At 36.3% G+C, this 26,021-nt stretch overlaps 1 protein-coding gene across 1 annotated transcript in view; it reads right to left on the bottom strand.

The window, feature by feature from the left end:
* LOC144970254 (uncharacterized) overlaps positions 1–23,466 on the bottom strand; it is a 46,206-nt gene extending 22,740 nt beyond the window's left edge. Inside the window, exon 1 of the mRNA XM_078909699.1 lies at positions 23,389–23,466. The gene's annotated coding sequence lies outside the window, so the exon portion shown is untranslated. The remainder of the gene's footprint in view (positions 1–23,388) is intronic.
* Between the last annotated feature and the right edge of the window lie 2,555 nt (positions 23,467–26,021).

The raw sequence follows: 26,021 nt of genomic DNA, 5'->3' as shown, positions 1-26,021 counted from the left end.
CTCTCTCTCTCTCTCTCTCTCCCTTTTTCTCTCTCTCTCTCTCTCTCTCTTTATCTCTCTCTCTCTCTCTCTCTCTCTCTCTCTCTCTCTCTAGTGTTCTCTCATTCTTTCTTTCATTCTGTGTGTGTGTGTGTGTGTGTATCACGTTATCAAATGAATGGATAAATATAAAATGAATGAATGAATGAATGAATGAATGAATGAATGAATGAATGAATGAATGAATGAATGGCCAAAAAAATTAACAGCTAAAAAAAATCGAATAATAATAATAATAATAATAATAAAATAATAATAATAATAATAATAATAATAATAATATAATAATAATAATAATAATAATAATAATAATAATAAATAATAATAATAATAATAATAATAATAATAATAATAATAATAATAATAATAATAATAATAATAATAATAATAGTGTGTGTATGTGTGCGTGTGTTCTTTTGTCTATCTGCATGTCATATCCAAGTTATAAAATGAATGAATGAATGAATGAATGAATGAATGAATGAATGAATGAATGAATGAATGAATGAATGAATGAATGAATGAATGAATGAATGAATGAGTAATAAAATTTACAGCTAAAAAAAATCAAATATCATCAAAAAACCGCCATGCCCAACATTGAGGGGAGGGTATAATAATTTAGCGCAAGATCAAGAAAAGAGATTTGCATTTATTTGGTTGAGATCAAGGTTCCCAATCATGAAATCAGAACAGCATATCTGTAAAAAGGAAAACGCTACGAGGACCGCTTGTTGAAATTTGCGAGGAGACAGAATAAGAAGCAGAGCATTTCCCCGTGGAAGCCAGCTGGGGGCTTCATAGACAAAATACGGATTTCTTGCTTCACAAAGTGATAGATCGTGGCTTATGATTATTGAAATGGGGCCGAGGAGGGGGAATATCAGTTTGAAAGAAAAGACCTGCGGGACTTTAGATATGGCTCGAGAGAAAAGACAGAGGCTGGAAAGAGTCGTGAGGGTTAACAGCGAAAGCAGTCAAACCGGAAACTGAGCTCAAATCAGCGATGGAACTTGATACGTCACATGATCTGTAAAAATAAAACGCATGAAACAGCTATCTTGAAGAAATCGCAAGAGAATATTTGCAAGATTATATGATGTGAGGAAAATGTTGTTTTAAAAAGTTTGGTCCATAGAGTAATCTATCTATGGGTTCAGCCTGAATAAAATCAAAATCTCAGACTATTTTTGTTTGTTTTTGTTTTAAAGGGTTTTACGCGCTTGCGATACACTGAGGTCATTTCAGCGCCAGCAAAAAGGAAGAAAATGGAATAATCAAATATTCCAGATTTACAATTAAAAGCACACGAGAAAAAGTAAGACATAGGGGAATGGCTGAAATAGGCAACAGATGTACAATCCAAGAGCACACCATCGGTGTTCTTAGCTTGATATCACATAAAAGTCTAATCCAGACACAAGCACAGGATCCCACTAAGAGGAATGCACTCAAATGATTATAAACCATTATATATTCAAAACAAAAATATGCATACCGAGAGATGTTTTTAGGGGGAAAAAATACCTTCTTCCTAAACTTATAACTATACATTTGACTCTTTCCCACCAAGCCAACGATTCCGGCCAGAGGCAGGACAAGCCATGTATTCTCATTACAATACAAAGGCAGATAGCAACTCGGAAAACAGATAAAGGGAGATAGAAGACACAGCAAGTGAGATCCTGCCCGCCATGGGGGGTCAAAAGGCCCCACCCAGAACTGTAAGACACCTCTCATTTATCAGGCCCAGGCCCGTCGGATAATCTCAATGGTACTGAAGTCTCAAAAATTTCCCAATTGTAAAGGTTGATCGATCAAATCGGCAACACGACACCCCGGGCGAAGAGTTGTTTCATTCCCGAACTGCCCCAGTGGGGTCTCGGCCCACCGATCCTACTGCACCGTGTCCTTTTTGTGTCAAAGAAAACGGACTATATATACAAAAACGTGAATACACTAACACACACACACACACATACATATATACACACACACGAATACAAGCACACATTAGAGATTATGACACATAAAAACACAAGACTACAAGGTAGTTAAGGCTGACAAATTCTAGAGGAGGTAATTCTTCCGTTGATTACTAACATTCAGAAATCCGTTGTTACAATACGAGCTTTATGGGGGGTGAGGGAAGGGGAATCGAATGAAAAACAAAAATAAAGCAACAACAAATAGAAAAATACTAACAAGCAACAACATTTTTCAAAGGAAAGAACGTAAAGAAAGTCGTGATGGTAGGAGAAGGAAATCAAAATTTAAAGCGTTCAAAATGTCCAGTGCGATTTAAATTTTTAAAATTACATTCTCAAAGCGCCATCTCATGTTCGAAGTATCTTACATCGTAGTCCTGATATTGGGAAATTGATGACTTCAAAATAATTTATCATAAAAATGTCTTTTACCATGAATAAACCATTTCCACCAGGATTCGATACTATAGTCTATCAAATTTCCATAATGGACATTTAACATTGACTACAATCTAGACGTTAAACTGAAGGTAACAGACGTCCAACGTCAAACATCATCGTCATCATCGATTTCATTATTTTTAATGTTATCACCATTACTAAATAATAATAATAATAATAATAATAATAATAATAATAATAATAATAATAACAATAATAATAATAATAAATAATAATAATAATAATAATAATAATAAATAATAATAATAATAATAATATAATAATAATAATAATAATAATAATAATAATAATAATAATAATAATAATAATAATAATAATAATAATAATACACAACGCACACCGGAAGTTATTTGTGGAGGAAATCGTCGTTTTGATGGTGTCTGAATTTTTCATAATTTTTTTTCTTGTAATTTTGGTTTGATTGTTTTTTAATTCAAATTTTGAAGAAACCAAATTATTATTTTTTAATCATATAGACTACCGCTCCCAGTGTTTTGTCGTTCCCAATCAATAATGCAAATTTTACTGTTCTTGGTTTCGTAGTTCTTAAATCTATAGAGCTACAGTGTTTGGGGCAAAGCTCCATTATTATCATCATCATCATCATCATCATCATCATCATCATCATCATCATCATCATCATCATAATAATAATAATAATCATCATCATTATCATTTGCACCTACGTACACATATTAGAAGGTCTGACAACTGAAGGCAATGATGGACAATATTTCTAGTTGATTTGAGAGTATGTACATTAAAACAATAAGCCCAAAACAATTCATCAGATCTGCATATAAATAGATATACGTCGGATTGCACTATTCCACACATAGCCCATGTTGCATATACATATATATATATATATATATATATATATATATATATATATATATATATATATATATATATATATATATATATATATATATATATATACCCTTGTTCAAGACTGAACATATTAGGAGTCTGCTGTTATCAAGTGATCGAATCTCTGGCACCTCGCCCTGAAATCAAACCATTGGCTTGCCGCATTCCCTTATCTATATCGTATGGTGGGAACGGGGAGAAAAAGGAACGAAGAAATAAAATAACATTCCTTGCCATGAATATCATCGTCAATAAATCCAAACCGAAGGGGGTGGGGGTGGGAGAGGGATAAAGGTTAATTGGTAAAACTCGAATAAATCGTGTATCAATCCCATACGTGGACGGATAAGGTCAGGAATGGAGGTTATTGGGAAGGTGCAAGTCAAAAACCTATAAATATACACTTTGAAAACTTGCCTGCAACATCACAAGACAGGCTCTCACATGGAATCCCCAAAGAGAAACAAGACCAAACATGCCAAGAAATAATTGACAACGGAGCATGTTGGAGGAAGTAACGAGGGGTGGATACATATGGAAGCAAGTGGTCAAGACAACCCAAGGATCAAATGATTAAGAATCATTGATGTCTTTTATGCTCCGATTGGAGTTAAGGACTTAAGTAGGTAAAGTAAGTACTTATTTATCTAAATCGCCCCCATTTCTGAAACAATCAAATCAAGAAGATGGAGGTGGATTAGCCATGTTTGTTGGACGAAGGAGGTAGCAATCCCGAAAACAGCTCTCAGATGGACACCACAGGGTAATCGCAATAGGGAAAGAATACTGGGGACTTGGAGAAGATCGGTGGAAAGAGAGATTACATTCTTCGGTTAGACCTGGGGTGATGCTCGGAAGCTGGCGCAAGACAGAAGTCACTGGTGCTCTTTACTGTCGACCTTATGTGTTTATGAAACACCAAAGAGGAGAAAGTAAGTAAGTATCTAAATCGTACGGTGGGAGCGGAGAGAGGAAGGAATGAAGAAATAGCATCCCTTGCCAAAAACGGCTATATCATTGTCAACCCTGACTAAAGGAGGTGGGGGGGGGGGGGGGGGGATCGTTCACCGATCCAAAAGAAGTAAACTTTAAATAATAATTCACAGGCTGTACCTAGTTTAAATCTAGCGGAGAATGCTGAGAGATTAACCAGTGACATTATTGATCCTGTGGGTGATTGTTTTTGTTTTGGGGGGTTTTGCGGCGCAAGCAACACATTATGGTCACATCAGAGCCAGTAAAAAGGAATAAAATAGGACAGTAAAAAGTTATAGAATTACAATTAAAGCACCCAAGAAAATAAAAGACAAAAGAGAATTGGTTCACATATAGGGAACAGATGTCGATTTCAAGAGCATACTATCAGTGTATTTAGTTTGAGATCCCCTGAATGTCTCATCCTGACACAAGCACAGGTCCACACTAAGAGGAATATACTCAAATGTTTACAGATCCTACATTATATATGTAAAAAAAAATGAAAAATATAAAACATAACAGAGAGATGATATACAAGATAAAAATATAATCTTCCAAAACTTTAACTATACCTTTGACTGTTTCCCTCCCAGCTAGGTTTCCGGCCAGGGCTAGGATAAAACCAAGTAATTTCATTCCAAGACAAAGATAGAAAGCCTGTTGGAAAACAGATAAAGGAGGATAGAAGGCACAGTAAGTGTTAAGTGTCTCCCTGTCCGCTATGGGACGTCAGGAACCCCACCCAGGATCCTGAGGGTAAGATACTATAATTGCTGTTGCTTTAAGCAATGAATATCGGGCGGGCAGGGGGGGGGGGGGGGGGGGGGGGGAAGAGAGTTCCTACTTTAAATGCTACGTTTTTTTAAAATCTTCAGATTTGCTTGATTTAGGTCCAATAGGAACAATCCTTCGCGCCCTTTTACCAAGCCGATTAGATTTTTGTAAAGATCTTTCCGTGATCTTTTTATTTATTTATTTATTTTTTGGTTATTATGCCCTTCCGCCACGACATCATAAGATATCGTCGCCGAGGCATTCTACGAAGGAATATAGATAATTCATCAAAAAAGATGTATGATGTCAACAGGAACAACCCATTTTGTCCAGGTGAGCAAATTGGGGGTAAATAATTTTGCCCAAGGAAAAAAAAAGTGGGGCTAGAACCCGGGACCTTCAGGGTCACAGTGCAATGCCTTAATCACTCGGCCACTTCGCCCCCGTGGTCTGCAGCAAAGAAAGAAAAAATACAATGGATTCGGAACAAGCTACACGGAAATTTTCAAAGACACGTAGGTGCATAAACAACTCCCGTGTCTGGGACTCGCTCTAATGGTCCCAAATAAAATCTAGAGGGAGTGGGGGGGGGGGGGGGGGGGGGGGGGGGGAGGGGGTGTTTATAATAATGGCTATTATGTTGTACCCAAATTAGTATTTGTTAAACCAAGGTTTTAAAAACTGAGACAATTTTCTTTTGAAAATCATATTCGGACAAGACGTCTCTCTCTCTCTCTCTCTCTCTCTCTCTCTCTCTCTCTCTCTCTCTCTCTCTCTCTCTCTCTCTCTCTCTCTCTCTACTCTATCTCTCTCTTCTCTCATCTCTATCTATCTTCTATTACCTTCTCTCTTCTATATCTATCTATCTATCTATCTATCTATCTATCTGTCTATCTAACTCTCGTCTATCTTATTTCTCTGTCTGTTGAAAACACTTGTTTATTCTCGTGAACAGAGCACAAAATCATATTTTGAAAATTGGACAAATGAGTTGTTTAAAAATAGAACAAAATACAGTAAATAAACCATGGAATCAAATATCTATTATATCCAGCCGAGTGTCAAGACAATCAGTGACAGTTTTATCTTACCATGTATAAGTAATAAAGATATTTATAACCTCAATCCTCTCAGATTTGTTTGGGCTGTATGTAACGGTGCCCAATAGATCTGCATTCGCACGGTCGCGCAATATATATATATATATATATATATATATATATATATATTATATATATATATATATATATATATAATATATATATATATATGTGTGTGTGTGTGTGTGTGTGTGTGTGTGTATGTCTGTACAATTCTCACACGCCACACACACGCCCACATAGAGAGAAGGAGAGAGAGAGAGAGAGAGAGAGAGAGAGAGAGAGAGAGAGAGAGAGAGACGAGAGAGAGAGAGGGGGGGTGAGAAAGAGAGAGAGGGGGGGGGGTAAGAGAGAGGGGGGGGGGAGTAAGAGAGAGAGAGAGAGGGGAGTAAGAGAGAGAGGGGGATATATATATATATATATATATATATATATATATATATATATATATATATATATATATATATATATATATATATTATATATATATACAAGGTACAAAGCAATACCTTTACACGTGATACCAATACCCTATAACCCGATACAATATCCAGAAAGAAATCGATCAAGGAGACCCCGACAGGAAGCATGCCATACCGCTTAACAAACTATTGAAAGATAATACACGTCTCGACAGGGCACACACACACACACACACACACACACACACACACACACATACACACACACACGCACGCAGACACACACAAAACCTGTCAGCCACTATCAACATTATTTACTTGGATAACCCTTAAACTGTGACAGTGACGGTGTTTGGGGGCATACATGCATCAAGTGTTGCTCTGTGCCCAATCTCAAATTGGCTGATTGAACTGATTGTTCTTTTTTCAATCATACAAAATACTTATCTTAAAACTAGATAAATCCCTAAAATTGGAAATTCTTGGGTGTCTGGTTTTTTTTTCATAAAGTCAAAATATTAGATTTCTTGGTATATGAGGTTGATTTTGATCGCAACAAGTAAAATTAAATAATACGTAATAGTAATAATAACAATAATAATAATAATAATAATAACAACAAGAACAATAATAATAATAATAATATGACATTATAATTATACTTAGAAAAAAAATTAAGGGAGGGGGGGGGGGTATTAATTTTTAAAGAAAAATGTGATACATGTTTGCTTTAAAACCTCGTGGAAAGTAACATAGATCGAGACAAAGATAAAGTCGGTAGGTGAGCGCATTGACAACCCTTCACCGTTGTAGATTTAACATAAAACACCGGGAGCAGGTTTTGGCGTGGACCATGGCTTACTCTACTCAGGCCTCCCGATTATGCAGGCAGTTAAAAATGTGGAGGCGAGAATGCCAACCCATTAAAGGAGGGAGTAAAAAGTAACAGCCCTAAACTTGGATTAGGTTTTAAAGAAAGAGGGAAAATTATATTTAACACCACAATCATTATATTGTGTTTTTTCAATTGCGAAATGTACTAGAATTAATATTAGATAAATACTTTAAATTTTATTATTGTTTTTTCCTGTATAAATCTTATCGGAGGAGGAAAAGAGAACGGCATGTTTACTGCCGCAAACAAAATGGCAGCCTCCTATCGGTGTCAATTTCAAATTACTGTTGTGTCTAATTTGTATTATTTCACTTTGGATTACTTTTCCTCATATCGTATGCAAGTATAACTCTATTTGTTTATTATTTTACCTGCTTTTTAAATTGAATTAACTTTATAATCAAGATTGATAGTCTAGTCTAACTCTGTTCGCTTACTCTTCTCTGACTGACTCAAAGTGAAAGTAAAGAGACTTCTTAGAATATAAGTTGTCTTCGTCTGCATTAGGTCCCATAATTATAATACAGGTCTAGACTAAACATGGGGAGAAAATGTTGTGTTACGGGTTGCCATTCAAATTATAAATCAACTGATAAAATTACTGTTTATAGACTTCCTAAAAATTTAGAAGAACGTGAAAGGTGGATGAAAGCAATACCCCGTGACAATATCCCAAACACATCAAACACTGTTGTTTGCATCAAACATTTTCCTGAAGGGTTTGAAACAATTTCAGTCAAAGGAAGATTAAGACCAAAAGACCCTCCTTCTATTTTTGATAACATTCCAAGAAGTTTAGTACCAACACCACCACCACTTCCTAGAACAACTACAAAGTCAAGCTCAGCGATACGTTGTCATCAACCAGATGAATTGAATGAATTTATTAAACAAGATGTTGTAGACTTTGATACTTTGTGCTCTTCTATAGCTGGTCGACAATTTCCTTGCGAGATTAATTCTTTTGTAAGCAACAATTGTTTATTCATACAATCAACAGATTACTTGCATTCTTCTGGCATTCCAAGGTTTATGTTAAAAATCAACCCTGATCAAAGCTTCGATGGATATCACGCAGGAGTAAAAACATCAATAACACCGCTTTCAAGAAACAGGATTACAAAAGTTGTACGATGGTCACAACTTGAGGCTTCTTTAGATTATCTTAATTCTTTGGAACTGAATCACAAAAAGTCTGTTTTGTTAGAACAATGTTCAACTTTGAATACAGTTGCAGTAAAACATGTGAAATATTCACCTGATATCATAGTACGAGCTTTTGAATATTTAGCTACTTCCCGATCTTTATATAATCGTCTTCGTGAGGATTTTGGTTTACCAAGCCAAACCACCCTAAACAGAATATCATCTAAAGTAAACAATACCAGCGATTTAACTTTTTTAACAAGTGTCTTTTCTTCCTTAGAGGAACAGCAAAAAAAATATATTTTATTGATAGATGAAGTCTATGTTAAACCTCTCCTAACATATCATGGAGGAAAACTGTTCGGAAAATCTGTTAATAAGCCAGAAGAACTTGCAACAACAGTTTTAGGGTTTATGTTAGTTTCACCTTTTGGTGGTCCATCATATTTAATTAAAATGCTGCCTGTGCGTAACCTGGACTCACAATTTATGTTTGATCAAACAAATGAGCTATTGAATAAATATAAAAAAAAGCAGGTGGAACTGTAGTATCTATCATTTGTGATAATAATAGAATCAATCAATCGTTTTTCAAATTATTTTCTTTAGAATCTCCTTGGAAGACAACCGACAATATATTTTTATTATACGATTTTGTACATATAGTTAAAAACATAAGAAATAACTGGCTCACAGAAAAAACGGGACAACTTGTTTTTGAGGATAATGGAGATGAATTTACAGCTAAATGGGAACACATACAGAAACTACAGCAAATGGAAGATGAAAGTCTAGTGAAGATGTCAAAATTAAATTATCAGTCTGCTAATCCCAAACCTATTGAGAGACAAAAAGTTCAAACCTGTCTGAATGTTTTCTGTGAGGAGACTAAGGTAGCATTAATAGAACACCCTGGAATGCAAGATGAAAATGTGGACGGAACAGTAAATTTTATATCTAAGGTAATTGAATTTTGGAAAATTATGAATGTAAAATCATGCTTTGAAGACAAACGATTCAAAGATCCATTACGCGCAGCCATTTCTACTGATAAAGATTTAGGATTAAAAATACTTAAGGATTTTTCTGATTTTGCTTCTCAATTACAAAGCCAACAGGGTAAAAGAGAGAAAAAATTTACTCGTGATACTTCTTTAGCCATTCAACATACATGTAAAGGAATTATTGAACTAACAAAGTATTTATTGGAGTCTTCTGAATATGTTCTTCTTGGAAAATTTACAACTGATCCCATAGAAAAAGCTTTTGGTAAATTGAGACAAGGCAGTGGTGGTACTTATTTCATTAATGTCCAGCAAATTCTTGAAAAAGTTAATATCTTTCAAACTAAATTACTACTTCGTCTACGTTTTGATATTGACGAGCTTTCTTCTGAGTCAGGTCATTCTTGTGACAAATGTGGATTTGTGTGGTCAGAAGAAGTTTGTGAAATTGTTGACAATTTGCCAGATCTAGAATCTTCCGTCAAAGATGAAGTAAAACAAAGTTTAGTATACATTGCTGGTTATGTCACACGTAAGGATCACGCAGGTGAAGAGGAGGACGTTTTATTTACCTATTTTAATAAGTTTGGATCTTATACATCAAATTTAGACAGAGGGGGTTTGAAGAAGGCAAATGATTTAACCTGTCAGTGGACAATTTTTTCCTACATTATTTTTCAGTCTATTGCAAACAACGTGTGTCGAAATTCATTAAGTAATACTTTGTATAAAATTTCGGAAATGTTTGATTTTCAAATTAAAGAGCACCACTGTAACATATTGAGCAACATATTGCTTAACAATTACTGCAAGTTGTCCAACATGCCATCTGACAAGGAGCCAAAACAAAAGATTTTAAAGCTATCATAGAGGTAAATCTTGTATTCAAATTCTTTTTATTATTTTTTTCTCAAAAATAATATTTCTGGCTTTTTAAATGGCTTATAGTACTCATACAGTGCCTAAATGAGTATATTAATGATTTTATTAGATAACTGCATTGTTTACCATTAAAAACCCAACTGTTAAGATAAACCTGTTATCGCCTCCACATTTTGTCTACTGCCGCACGTTGGTCAGGCCTGAGTAGAGTAAGCCATGGCGTGGACCGATCACAAAATTAAAATTCTTATTACAGGTGTATTTACGTTGCCATATTAATGATGAATGATTATCGTGAGAATGAGGTTAGACCGAGACTAATCCTCTGAGCCATCAACGGTCAATAAAGTCCGTTGATGGACTCGCAAAAAATAGGCTAGTCAACATAATATAGATAGTATGGGCTTAGTTAAGAATCTCACAACATTGCCATCCGGAATTATAACGGACAAACACACAAAACTATGTGTAATCATGGTTGTTTATAGTCTGGTTAATACAGTTAAGTGAGAATTACTCATAACCGTGGATGGCAAAAACACAATAACAAAGACCTGAGTGACGTCATCTTCATTCTATCTATATCAGGTGGTCCAACCCCTCCCCCCCCCCCAAACAAAAAAAACATCTCTGAAACTCTTCATTTAATTTCTTTTAAATTCAAAATACAAATAAAACAAATCCTGATACATTGACTGTTAAAATTTTATGAATATGAATTGAGAAACAAAAAAAAAAAAGATTCAGTGGTTTTTCAAAACTATGTACATAAATACAATATCAGAGAAAAATGACGCAATATTGCAGACAGTAAAATAGAGATGATTTTAACAATGCTGCCATTTTTAGCAAACATTAAATATGTCACAATAAACAATATTTTCATCATAATTCTCCTAATCATGTAAGAAATGGTCCATACAGCACACTCACGTAGCTATTTTGGTCCAACGATTGCAAAGTTAGCACTTGAAGTGATAACTCATCCAATTAATTGGATATATTGCAATTCTATTACCAAAGAATAGTTCTAATAGTCGTAAGAATTTGGACAAGTTCTTTATAACTTTTTACAATAGAAAAAAATTATCAGCGGCACGTTGTTTTTGTTTTTTTGTGACAGAGGGAGAGAGAGATAGGGAGAGAGAGAAAGAGAGAGAAAGAGAGAGAAAGAGAGAGAAAGAGAGAGAGAGAGAGAGAGAGAGAGAGAGAGAGAGAGAGAGAGAGAGAGAGAGAGCTGACATGGCGGTTTTTTTGCAAGAAAAAATCCCAAATTTTGCAAGCTAAAAAGAAGCAAAATTTGCAACAACAAAAAATCATAAAAACCCATACTTATTTCATGAAAGGGAAAGGTATTTGTTTGTTTTTAATGATATCACGGTGCTTGCAACAAATGTAAGGTCATATCAGAGCCAGTAAAAAACGAAGAAAATGGGGTAGTAAAAAAGAAACTACTCTTAATTAATTATCGTTCACGTTCTGTTGTTCTACACGAGCTATCAAATTTAATTATTTTTTTTTTGAATCGTCTATTTTTTGTTGTTTTTTGGGGGGGGGTTTTAAATTTTATTTATTTATTTTTTTTTTTTGCCTTTTAAACAAATTATTATTATTGTTTTGTTTTTTTCTTTGCAAAATCTCGAAAATTTGCAAATATATGAAGAAAAAAAATGCAGATTTCGCGGCAGCTACGCAAATCAGTGATATTTTGCGATGCAAAAAACGACCATGTCAGAAAGAGAGATAGATTTAACATCGATACATAGTTACCACACCTTCTCTCAGCTTTGCGTCAGCGCATAAACAATAAATCATAACACATGTCTTTTAATTCCATCTGATATTCTTAATTATGTCGGTTTCATTCATTCATTCATTTACCCATTCATTCATTCCAAATGAATTGAGCTTTGAATGAATTGGTATTAATATCTAATTTTATCTGACCTGGCAAAGTTTAACCACGTCACAGATCATCCCCAGGAAAGTTTTTTGAGAACACCGCAAAGCAATGACATCACGAGCTTTGCAGGGGTTAGAGAATGGAAAACCAGCAACTAGCGTCATGCGAAGTTTGGTCGAGGCTGATAATTCTCAAATGCCTCAAATAGTATTCACTGATAAACATGCGTATCGTGGTAAAAGGAAGAAAAAATAACTAACAAACAATGGAGCATTTCTCGATCTGTACATCACTTTAAAGAACAACAAAAAAGTATTGATGCAATTAATGTCCATGACAATCTCTCTCAACTCAACGCCATAAATATAAAGTGGGACTCGTACGAAAAATGTGAATTTAAGAAATTAAAGTCTGGTTGAGGGCTTTTGGAATGGCAAAATTCATTTAAGCTTGGAGTACAAATTATCGTCAATACCAACAGGTCACGGACAAGGTTAGATAACTTATTGATATCACCGCAAAGCAATGACACCATCAATCTCTGCAGGGGACGGAGGATGGAAAACAGAAACTGGCGTCATGCGAAGTTTAGTCGAGACTGGGAATTCTCAAATGTCTATTTAAAAAAAGTATTGGGTCAAAAAGAAGAATAAAAAATATAAAAAAACAATGAAGCAATTCTCGAATTGGCTATCACTATAAAAAATAGTAACAAGTAAATAAAGTGAGTAGGGAAGTGCCAGAAGACAACAGAGAATTTAAACTTCGCAAGTCGGCGATGGGGGCTCGAACCCGCGACCTTCCTGGTACGACAACTCCGCCTGATCGAGGAGATCTGACTCTACCGTGCGAGCTATCCACCACCATGATGTGATGCCATGTCTACTTCTCAATACAACGCCATCAATATGAAAAGGGACTCATACGAAAAATGGGAATGTAAGACAGAAAGTCAATTTGAGGGCTTTGGAAATGACACAATTCATTAAGGCTTGAAGTCTACAAATTATCGCTACACCAACAAGTCAAGGATAGGGTTGGATAAAATAAACTATTCTTGCATATATTCACCTAATGAAACATGAACCGCAAAAGTGAAAAGTGGCGCAGAGAGAGGGGGGCGGAGAGAGAGAAAGAGAGAGAGAGAGAGAGAGAGAGAGAGAGAGAGAGAGAGAGAGAGAGAGAGAGAGAGAGAGAGAGAGAGAGAGAGAGAGAGAGATCCATTAAAATTGCCATTCTTGACGATTATATAGATCGGCAAGGCCTAAAATACTTAATTAAAATTTTTCGAGTGCCAACTGAATTTCGGTTTAACTGGTTTACTGTAGTTCAAACATATGGTAAATCATGGAGCAACCCAGTATAGACCATCTTTTAGTGGTCTGAACCAAATACCAGGGAGGCAAACGTTGCCCTACCCTGAGGGAAATCCCACCCTCCGTGAAGACGACGAATAAGTTGTGGAGCTGGATGATTATAATGATGATGATGATGATGATGATGATGATGATGATGATGATGATGATGATGATGATGAAGTAGTGGTGGTGGTGGAAATAGTAGTAGTAGTAGTAGTAGTAGTAGTAGTAGTAGTAGTAGTAGTAGTAGTAGTAGTAGTAGTAGTAGTAGTAGTAGTAGTAGTAGTAGTAGTAGTAGTAGTAGTAGTAGTAGTAGTAAGGGGAGGAGAAGAGGAGGATAAGTAAAGGAGGAGGCGGAGGAAAAGGAGGAGGAGGAGGAGGCGGAAAATGGGGAGGAGGAGGAAAAGAATGAAGAGGAGGGGGAGGAGGAGGAGGGGGGTGGAGGAGGAGGGGGAAAATGGAAAGACAAGACAAGATTGACGTCAACAGACTCATCCTAGAGAAGGTGACATTTTCTTCAAACACATAAAAAACATTTGTCAAAAACACACTCTAAACCTACATCTGATAATGCTTTTATGTTCGAAATTCCCTAACAAAATCAGTCGTTCTTTTCTTTTATTTTTAAATAACTTTTTTTCAATAAATCGAGAATGTTTTATTTCGAGACGTTTATAATCTGAGTTTAGTGAGAATTGAATTCAATAGTCTAATGTCACGTCGCCCAGCAACGGTGGCCATCGTGGTTCTATACAAAAAATCGGTACTTTCTATTCTTCATACTGGCTAGAACTGTTCATATGTCTTGTGATCAGAATGTGTAAAAGTCAAAACATGATAAGATAATGGGGATTTTTTTTTTCCCTGGATACGCTTTTAGGCTCGTCAGAGAAATATTTCATAAAGGGCGTCCGCCATTGTTCCGATAGTTTGGAGCCAGTTACTAATTTACCATACGTCATTACAAGGAAAGTGACTTTACGACTGTTGAAGCGTATTGCAAAAGAAAGACCTGAGTGACGTCAACTTCGTTCTATTTATAAATTGTAAATTCATTTTTCTGCAATTAGTTCATCCCGACATAATACCGCTTTGAAACGACATTTTTAAAAACTATATAGAAGGAACGCAGTTGACGTCACTCGGCTCTTTGCTATTGTTTTTATACAGCCTGTTGACCGATTAGGTCTCCCTAAATTAAATGCCATCAATCAGACTATAAGCATTAAATGAGTGTCTTCGTATATTTATTATATGGCTGACGGATGTTGTGAGTATTTTATCTAAACGCTTAGCATGAATATTGAAACCGTCTCTACACAAATACAAGTCTCAACGCACTTTATTCATTCCCCCCAGCTGATCATAAGGGAACATTTTTAATTTTCATAAGACTATAAACATTAGGTAGTCTTCTCTTACTTTTGCGTGAGTGTGATTGTGAATGTATGTGTGTGTGTGTATGTGCGTGTGTGTGTGTGTGTGCGCGCGTGTGTGTGTGTAAGTATTTACTGAAATCAGTCAACAGGGTAGAGAAGTCGTGCGTATACCTTCTACCCTTCCGGTTCCAAACCTCTTGGAAGTTATTATCTAACTAGTCCTTCGGAGGACTAATAATGAAAAGGTTACATATTGAATCATAAGGAGGCCTAACTTTTTTAGTAGCAGGGTGTATTGGCAGATTTTTAGGATTACGGGACATAAAAGAGCGAGGATGGATGATCTTTATTGACGACCAGCATATCAATATATTTAGACTAGAAAAGATGCCATCACTCTGAATCCAGAAGATCAATTACACATGGTATGCATCCAGTTCTCCGGGTGAGCGGTTTTACTTTTCCAATGATATTGGAACCAGTTTTTTGACATCACATAATTTTTGTTCCCCATGAGATTCAGATTAGATTTTTTAAATTTACTCCGCGAGATCTCCATCAAAACATCGTTAAAGTTAACCATCCGATATTCATATCTATATTATACTCTAATGCAGTCTTGCCTACTTTCCAGATGCATATTCGGGAATTATTTGGTACAAATCTAAGATTTCAATGAACATGTGATAATGGTGGTGGTGATGATGATGATGATGATGATGATGATTATGATGATGGTAGTTTCAGGTAAAATATAATAATGCTTTATTTTTTTTAATCGGTAAAATAGCTCAAGATGGGGAGAAATCGGGAAAAAGAACAAATATTAGGAATTTCTCGAAAAGAAATCGGGAGATTTGGTTGGTCTGTACTGTGATATGTCTAGAACATCTAGCCTGGCTGATATTTTTTTTTAAAAGAGGAAAAAAGATTATTGCGACTTGGGTGAAGATCAACTCAGCATCTCCGAGTAATCCATCCACCCCTGCAATAAATGAAATGGCAAGGCCAGAACTCGCTATTGGGAAGGAAGAGTAATAATTGACACATCATTCAATTCAATATTTCCCTTTCGGGTCTACTTTTCATTGCTTCGCATGATCTCGGTAGTTCAGTTTACAGCACTCGCTTTACAAGCAAGGGGACCCGAACCGATCCCAGATGCAGTCGATATTACTTTTTTTGTTTTTGTTTTGAACCCGCTGTCTACCCAGCAGTGATGGGGTAGCTAGCTGAGTTTGTCAAATCTGGCAGAAAGCACTTTTGTGATAGACTCGCATCCATCAAAATGGTAGCAAGCCATGATCGCTGTCCGTTTACGACTACAAAAACCTGGATAAACTCGAGCTCCATGAGTCTTTTGGCTCTAAATAACTGTTTTTCATAAATAAAAATTTGTGTCGAATTAAAATATTTTTTAACGAAACAATGAGATCGAGACCACGCAGAAGAGAGTCATCTTTCTGATAAATAAATATCTCGTATACTAAATATCATATGACCAATAAACAAGGGCTGTAATTAACCAGTTAACTGCTCTTGACCCGAATCTTGGCGGGGTCCCAAGTTTGAGAGTTTTTGCCAAGATGAGAGAATTTAAATCGATCGATGAGTTTTTCTGGCCAAAATTTGAAACACGTATTTTTCCAGATTACGGCAGTTATCTGGTTGAAGTCGTTTAACTTTACCCCATATTCACATTCGATTAATTAGTACCGACAAAACCGGAAATATCGACATCGTCGGGACCGCGGTAAAATGTCGAGATATGCGTGATGTACATATATCAGGCAATCCCAAAAAATGAAAGGGAAACAAATGAGAAAATGCCAGAAAATAACAAGGGATGTCAATCTTGATGGTTTATGGGGCTTAAAAAGGCCGATTTTGAAATGTATGTCGGTTCACTTTATTTGACTTTAATAAGTCTAATATTGTAGTCCGTCTCTGACGGCCAAGAATAATGTTCCTTTCCTAAGCACTGGCAGGACGTCAAATAAGGAAGTGCCTTCATGAAGTCATAAGAAGGACTTGATAGCTACTATAGTGGCATCGCCGGAAACTGGTCCCAATAGTACAGTATCCTCATCTGACTCCACATCGGTAACAATGACGTCTTCTAAAACTTAACTATTGTCAACTGGTGTCGAGACTGAGTACCAGTAATAATGGCATTGACCTTGCCCATAATATCGAGACCTATAAGCCAAGCACCGCTGCTGCATTATATTTAGGGAAATTGAGAAATAGTTGGGGTTTTAGTTATTTATTCATTTATTTATTTACTTCTTTTTGGAGGTCTGTCTCATTTCGTGACACTCAGTCTCGGTTCCAGGACGGGGTTGGCTGGGCAGCTTGCGAAGAAAGATAGACAGTCTCGCCCGTAGTGGGTGATGTAGGGAACGTTTCTCGTAAGCCTATTTGTTGAAAGCCAAGAAGATTGATATCAGGGATTCCCATTTCTGGTATCAGTACCGAGAAATGATGGCACAGCCCCGGACTTGACCGCTGACATCACGATTCTGATCAATGACGATTCACGGGATGTCATTGGATATGATCTCTGTTTTTCTTTGACTACTATTTTTACATCACAGCGAGATATCTCTGCATTTTCATTGACGGTTGTGTCTTACTTCACTGCAGGATATCTTGACCGTATCTAACTTGCATTATTTTTTTTTAGACAAATTATTGCCGGTATCACTGATTCGCAATGTCGATATAACCGTCTTGTGGTAATTTTTTATGAAATGGGCGATCTATATTAATGTTATATATAGAAAGAAAATACGGGACTTTGATGTCATGTCGATATAAGCGTGATGTCGATGCAACCGTTGTCGATATATCCGCTCTGCATTGTGTATTAAAAGTATCACTTTAATAAAGTTTGTCACACATTTTGTCAAACTGTCAAACCCTCCGTGCGAAGGAACATGTAGCCAATGCAATGACGTAGGTAGTTTTGTACCATGTATCCGATCTATATTAACAACATTAATCGACATACCAATGAACACGGAGGGATAGTTTACAGTATATGGAAAGACCTCAAAAAGTTTCAAAACAATTATTTTAGGTACCACAAAAGACGTCATTTTCGAGGGGGGAACCCCCCCCCCCCCCCCCCCCCCAAAAAAAAAAAAACAACATGTTTTTGTGTCATGCGTCGAGGCAACCTTTTAAACGCCGGGTCATTCAACCATATTGATTCTTCGGCCATCAAAAAATGTACAGATCTAAATTTGGTATCATCTAAAAGAGGGTTTCAGCTTTATTGCTATACGTGCATTATTTAATGTTGAATTTTGAGAAAGAAATATTGACTCTAACAAAAATTTAAGATGCTTTTTTTTTTAATTCATCGGTTCCAGTTTCCTAAAATATGAAATATTTTCCTCTATCTACATTATTTCGCGAGATGTGTTATCGTTTATGCATTTTGATGTGAGTATAGATATATTTCTGCCAACGCGCAAAATTTATTTTGCAAAGCCCATTTGAATAAAATGTTTGAAAAATGGATCTCTTCCCTGGAGTACTGTCTATCCGTAGACGAACATTACGTATATCAGTTTGTAAGATAATTATGTTTATTAAGCATATTTCGTTATTCTGGTGTCCGAAACATTTACTTTCGCGAGAATTTTTTTTAAATTCGACCGACTGTAGACTTTTGAAAAAAAAAGTGTGTATAGATCGAGTTCAAATCTTGCTATCTTTAATTTTCTAGTCACTAAGCTTTAAAAATAGGTTTCACAAGGATGTCTACTCCTTTAGGTGTGAAGTTACATGACGTCAAAGTTGAAACATCTAACGTGATCTGGCAAGCAAAAAAAAAAACAAAAAAAACATTAATGTGCTCTCATTTTCTTATTTATGCATGGATTTTCAAAATTTAAAAGCATTTTCTATGACTATCAGAAATATATTATATTTATATATATATATATATATCTGTTTTGAAAGGTGTAAGGGACCTACTTTGCTAAGATGGAAATTTAATTTAAATCTGACGACATTTGCGTATCTATATTTTTTTAATTTCTGAAAATTTTATTTACTTATTTAGCTATTTTTGGTGACAGGAAAGGGAACATAATGTGTTCCTGTTTGCTTTTTTTTTTTTTTTAATTTTTTTTTTTAATTGAAATAAGATCAAAAACTTCCATCGACAAGAGATTTACATTGGTACTTATTAGGCAGCTCCGTGCGCTTGACTATCATCTAACCAATATTGCAATCAGTTCAGTGAGTGTCTATTATTTATTTTTTTTAATTGATATTAGGTGGGAGAGACCTCCACACACTTAGGTCATCTAAAAATAGATGGCTGTTGTAAAAAAAGATGCGATGTTGGGAGACGGATCATAAAATATTGACTCTCTCTCTCTCTCTCTCTCTCTCTCTCTCTCTCTCTCTCTCTCTCTCTCTCTCTCTCTCTCTCTCTCTCTCTCCTCTCTCTCTCTCTCTCTCTCTCTCTCTCTCTCTCTCTCTCTCTCTCTCTCTCTCTCTCTCTCTCTCTCTCTCTCTCTCTCTCTCTTATTTCATTTTATTTTAGTTAAATGACAAAATCACAGCACTGTCTCGGAGCTAATCAACATAGTTGTCAATACACAACCCCTTGTACATATTGACCTGAATGTCACCCCTTCCCCGCCCCAGTTAAATGGAAAAATACTTGATACGGTCAAATGTTTTTCTAAGGGAAACAACCTAAAATATAAATGTATCTATGAACTGCTTTCATTGATCATCTCCCTTGTTATAATTTGTTCAATGAAACATGGTTATTGACCAGGAAAGACATGAAAACCTTAAATTCAGAAAATAAATGAAAAAGGAGCAGGCACTCAAACTGGCGTGAAACAATGGTCAAGATAAAATAATTGAGACAGAACAAAATACAGAGGTAGAAAACTTGAAGACAGAATTCTTTAATGTCCTTTTTTTTTTTAATCTGAAAGATCGATTCAACTTATTCAAGACAAGAGAAGCAATCTAGTTCTTTCATTGAATTTCTAAGTTGATTTTCTTTTCGTGTTCAAAAGACCGTGTTTTAGATTTTTAAGGTATAATTTTATAGGCTTTTGAAATGCCTATTATCAGAAGGCCACAAAGAGGAATGATGGCAAAGTGACACATAAAAAGAGGAATGATCACAAGCACAGAAAGAGCAGTTCACTTGTCTTTGCCCAAAAGTAATCAATGTGGTTTTAAGTGATTTAACGTTCTTAAATAATAACACTTTACATTGGGGATTCAATTTAACTATAACCTAAAATCAAAGGTGAAGTGGCCGAGTGGTTAAGGCATTGCCCTGTGACCCGGAAGGACCTGGGTTCCAGCCCCGCTTCAGGCACTTTGTTTTTTTTCCTTGAGCAAGATTATTAACCCCCAATTTGCTCACTTGGACAACATGGGTGATTCCTGTTGACATCAGATATCTTGTTTGATGAGTTATCTATATTCCTTCGTGGAATGACTAGGCGATGATTTTGTATGATGTCGTGGCGGAAAAGGCTTTTATTTATTTTTATAAAATCAAATTTAGATGTTTTCACAAAAAGAGCAGTAACAGTGATGTGACTTGGGCTTCAATTAAGCCCAGGTCACAACACAATATTATTACTTCCTTGGTGATAACGCTGAAGTCTGCAATTCTACAACCAGATAAATAATGGGATAAATCATAATTTGAAAGAAATTCAGCCTTAAAAGTTAATAAGCATCAAACCCTTAAAGAAGAGTAGCTTTGTGATAAAATTCTTTAATGACATTGGTTGAGGCTGTGTAAGTGCAGAGCAAGCACCAGACTTGAAATGATATAGAAAATGCACACATTATCACACTGGAACGATTCCAATTCCAGTGCAGTTTAATAAGAATGCAATAAACTCAAGCAGATGATATAGGAACAAATGGCTAAAAGTAAAAGGATCAACAAGAAATGAAGTGATTAGGAAAGTGCCAGAAGACAACAGAGAATAAAAACTTCGCAGCGGCGATGGGGGCTCAAACCCACGACCTTACTGGTACAACTCCGCCTGGCTGTGGAGATTGTGACTCTACCGTATGAGCTATCCATGACCCCAAGAAGCATTTCACTTCCACCCCAGAGATCCAGGTTTGATCCCCACTGTTGACTTCTTGTTTTTTCCTTGTGACAAAATTATCCCCTATTGTTCACTTTGCATCATTGCACAGCTGCTGATGACTGGATTATCTTGGTCTTTTCTCAAGATAGACCCAAAAGACAAAATTCTCCACAGGATGAGTAAAGTGAATGTGTTTTTTTTTTTTGGTGTTGGGGGGGGGGGGGGGGGGGGGGGGGATTTTATTTTGGTTTTGATTAAAATTAAACTTGATAAATATGGGCTTTGCCAATAATAGTGACAACTCCCATCCCAAGGATATCTGTAATATTCAAAGATTGAATTTATCGCTCCCAAAACTGTAGTGATTGTTTTCCATCAAAATAGTTAAGAAGAATCCAGTAATTCACACTTTTCATTTATTTTCCAGTAATCCAAAACAAAAGTACTTTCCAACAGACACATAGCTACAGAATCACTGTAAGGTGGATAGGGGTGTCAGAAAAAAATCTTGACATTACCCAGGCTCGATTAGTGCCTATGGGAGTTTATTTTGGTTTCAATGGTAATAGTAGTAAATTAAATTATATCAGCTTATCAATACGGTGTTATTATCTATACAAATGTGAATTTCAGATATTAAACTAGCAATTTTGTCTCATTAATATTAGAATGCGAATTGCGAGTGTGTGTGTGTGTCTGTGTGTGTGTATATATGCGTGTGTGTGTGAGAGAGAGAGAGTGAGAGAGAGAGAGAGAGAGAGAGAGAGAGAGAGAGAGAGAGAGAGAGAGAGAGAGAGAGAGAGAGAAAAGAATGGGTCTCAATAGCTCAATAGGGTAAATTAGACTAATGACATATCCAAACGGTGGTAAGAAATATTTATTATCGATTTACCACTAGAGAAACCAGGAAAAAAAATCCAGCTCAATAGATCTTGAGGCTGTGTAAAAATCATTACAATCCATACAAAATATTTCAGACTAATTGAGACACAAAAAGTGACAGAATTCAAATTGGAGGGGATTAAGAATAGATTGTTCTGTTATGATTAGATCTAGTTTTTTGCAAGTCCTTCAGGGGACAGTGTGGCTCAGCAGTATGGTCTTTGCTTCATACCAGAAAAGTACCGAGTTCGAATACCCGCTGCGTTGTGTGACCTTGAGCAAGTTACCTCGCCCTAGATCAGTTTGTGGCGCTGCACTGCGGCTGACGTTCGTTTGGGTTATTCCAGTCTTCCCTTGGAATGAACCCTAAAGACAAATTTCCCCTATGGGATGAATAAAGGGAATTTTATTCTTATTTATTTATGAGGTGAACACAGTAAAAGAAACAGCTACGCAGCAGTTGAGAACCACTAAGCTGATGAGAATACAGCTAACTCATTTTTATAATACAGCTAACTCATTTTTATGCAAATTATCCTACCCACCAACTACAATCCCTGAAAAAGTGATTAGAATGAACAAATAAAAATAAAGGAAGACCAATTAAGAAATAAAACGAGGTGCTAAAAAATATATCACTTCATTTTTTTCTGATTTGGTACACAAATTACAATAAGCATGTTTTCCTGATCATTTGGCTTTCTTTTCATGACTTGCACACTTTTTGGCATTTAAAAAAATGTATCTGGTTATCAGGAGGGGAGGCCTTCCGAAAGCTCCTACATCCCCAGTATTCTTGTTCTAGAGAGGGGGGAAGACTTTTTTTAAAAAAAGTTTCCCCCCTCCCAAACCCTCTACTAGACTACTAGAACATTAAAAAAACAAGAATACTGGGGATGTAGGAGCTTTCGGAAGGCCTCCATACAATTCAAGTCAAAGTTCTGATTAATGACTGTTGTCGCTGTCACTGATGCAGAGTATGATATGAGTGAGGGAGGGGGATTAAAATCTGTTAGTGTTACTGTTACTGTTAGACGTCTAGTGTCAGTGAGTGGCAGCACTCTCTTGTGTTTTGGTTCTAGGCCAAGCGCAATTTTTAATGTTAAAATAAGATGCATATTATTACCAAAGTATTACTTATTACTCGTAAACTCAAAAGAGAACAATTGGAGAAACAACGATTCTCATTGACTTTTACTTACCTCTAGATACAAGGTGTTGACATACACATATCGGCCATTGTTTGACGTCAACAATCATAACAAATCTCTTGTGTATCCAGTCAGAGTAAAAACTTGGAGTGTGATCTTTACGCGAAATAAAGTTGACTAGAATTTACGATTTGATTGACTATTAGTCTAATTGTCTGTTTGTCTTTTACTTTTTGTTGATTTTTACGCCTTCCTTCTTGATAATTACAAAGTAAATACTCTATTCCGCGAACTAGCAGTGAGCGCGTGCGAGGGGCGGGCGCGGGGGGACATAACATCATATTCTATGCATCATATGAGAGGGATGTAACTCTTCTATCAAAAACGAAATCGACAATTTTCTTGTTATCTCTCTTCGTACATCTATTGATTCCGCCAAGCATGTCACCTTCACTTTTCTCCTCCTCTTCTTGGGAATAATCGCCTCCTTCCTTATTCCTTCTTCGCAATAAGCTCAGTAAGTAGTGAAAACAGTTGTAGTAGAAGCAACAGTAGTTTATAGTAGTAGTAGTAGTAGTAGTAGTAGTAGTAGTAGTAGTAGTAGTAGTAGTAGTAGTAGTAGTAGTAGTAGTAGTAGTAGTAGTAGTAGTAGTAGTAGTTGTTGTTGTTGTTGTTGTTGTTGCAGCGTGGTGGTCATCGCCATGATGGTGGTGATAGTGGTACAAGAAAACAGACAAGTAAATAAATCGATAAATATGAACATTAATATGGTTCGTTTTCACGGTCCACCATGCTCAGTGCGCTTCACAACTCTTCATTTATTCTTCCAACGGGCCATGTGGAACCATATGCAGCAACCCATCGTTTCAAAACCGTATTATGCAGGGATAAATCAGACCCGTAAAAGGAAGTGGGGAAGAAAAGTCGTGATGTCACATTTCTACTTTTCCGGTTCCAATCTACCTGGAAGCATATGTGTAACCAGTCCTCCAGTGGATTAATAATGATAGGTTACACATTGACTCATAAGGTGGCATCACTATTTTAGTAGCAGGATGTGTGGGTAGATTTTTAGGATTATAAGAGCGAAGATGGGAGATCTAATTTCCGACCAGCATAATAATATATTTAGACTGAAAAATAAGATGATATCACTATGAAACCAGAAGAGTAATTTCACAAGATATGTACCCAGTCCTCCTTAAAAACTGGTTTTACATTTCCCTTGAGAATAAAACTCTTTTTTTTTTTACATCACGCTTTTGTAACCTATTTAGAATTAAAATAAGGAGAAATATGAACTTGAAGTTATGAAACTGTATCTATTCTCCGCCATAACGAATATAAACTGTGACCAATCGAGATTGGGCTAAGTTTTTATGTTTCAACGGAGAGAATTAACAAGATTTCTGAAAATTCACCTTTTTTTTTTTTTTTTTAATCATCTCAATTTTGAAACGGTTTTATGCAATGTGCACAAATTTGGAAGTCTAATAACCCAATTCCTTATGGACTCATTGTGGTAATGGACATATCAAAAAATGACGCAAAGTATTCTCCATTACAACAATGTTAAACTAGGCCTATAAGTGGGTTCGAATGTCAGACCTGTATATTATGTAAATGTCGGCTGTATGATAACAATTTCACTCCTACATTATACTGTTTTGATGTAATGGACCACAATTAATCACAAGATTCTCATTGTGTACCTCAAAACTGAATATCCAGCACATAGTTAATTCTGACATAATACCACTGTGAGATTGTAAGCCACATATCGATTCTATGCCACGTGCCTTGTCCAAGGACACAATACCGGGTCCAGAATATATATTATGGTTTGCAATTACTGTCATCCATCAGTTCACTGTCTACACTTAACATCTCTTAACGTTTGTGAAAAGACGAGACATCGTATCGTTGAGCCACCGATATGAGTACTAATAGTATTGGAAATAGTAGGTAGTAATAAAAGTAGTAGTAACACAAGCAGCAAGAGCAGCAGCAGCAGAAGCAGAAGTAGTTGTAGTATTAGTAGTTGTAGTAGTAATAGTAGTAGTAGTAGTAGTAGTAGTAGTAGTAGTAGTAGTAGTAGTAGTAGTAGTGGTGGTGGTGGTGGTGGTGGTGGTATTAGCTAGTAGTAGTTGTTGTTGTAGTAGTAGTCCTAGGAGTAGTAGTAGTAGTAGTAGTAGTAGTAGCGGTGGCGGTGGTGGTCGATGAGAGGAGGAGGAGGAGGAGGAGGAGGAGGAGGAGGAGGAGGAGGAGGAGGAGGAGGAGGAGGAAAACGTGATAGTGGGAGAAGAAGAAGACGAAGAAGAATAAGAAGAAGGAGGGGGAGGAGGAGAAGGAGGAAGAGGGGTAGGCGGAGTTGGTGGTGTTGGTGTTGGAGGAGGAGGTGGAGAAGAAGGAGCAGGAAATAAATGAAGTAAAGTTATTCATCCTAAAGAGAAAAAATGCCTTAATGGTTTATCCTAAGATTGGAAAAACCCCAGCGTCAACCTCAGCAAAATTAGCGAGGGAGAGTTAATTTGCTCAATGTCACAATATAATATACAACGCAGTGGCCGAATCGAACGCTACCTATTGGTTACGAAGTAGAGACCATAACGCTATCTCTCTGATCAGGATAAGGAGGAGGAGATAGTGGTTTTCTTACAGAGGAAGGGGAGGGTGGAAATGTA

This window comes from Berghia stephanieae, chromosome 4, assembly GCF_034508935.2.
Source record: "Berghia stephanieae isolate SIO BIC M18660-M18661 chromosome 4, UCSD_Bste_1.3, whole genome shotgun sequence".
In the NCBI taxonomy this organism is placed as follows: Eukaryota; Metazoa; Mollusca; class Gastropoda; order Nudibranchia; family Aeolidiidae; genus Berghia; species Berghia stephanieae.
Note: the sequence above shows the minus strand (reverse complement) of the source record. Positions and strands in the feature narration are given on the sequence as shown.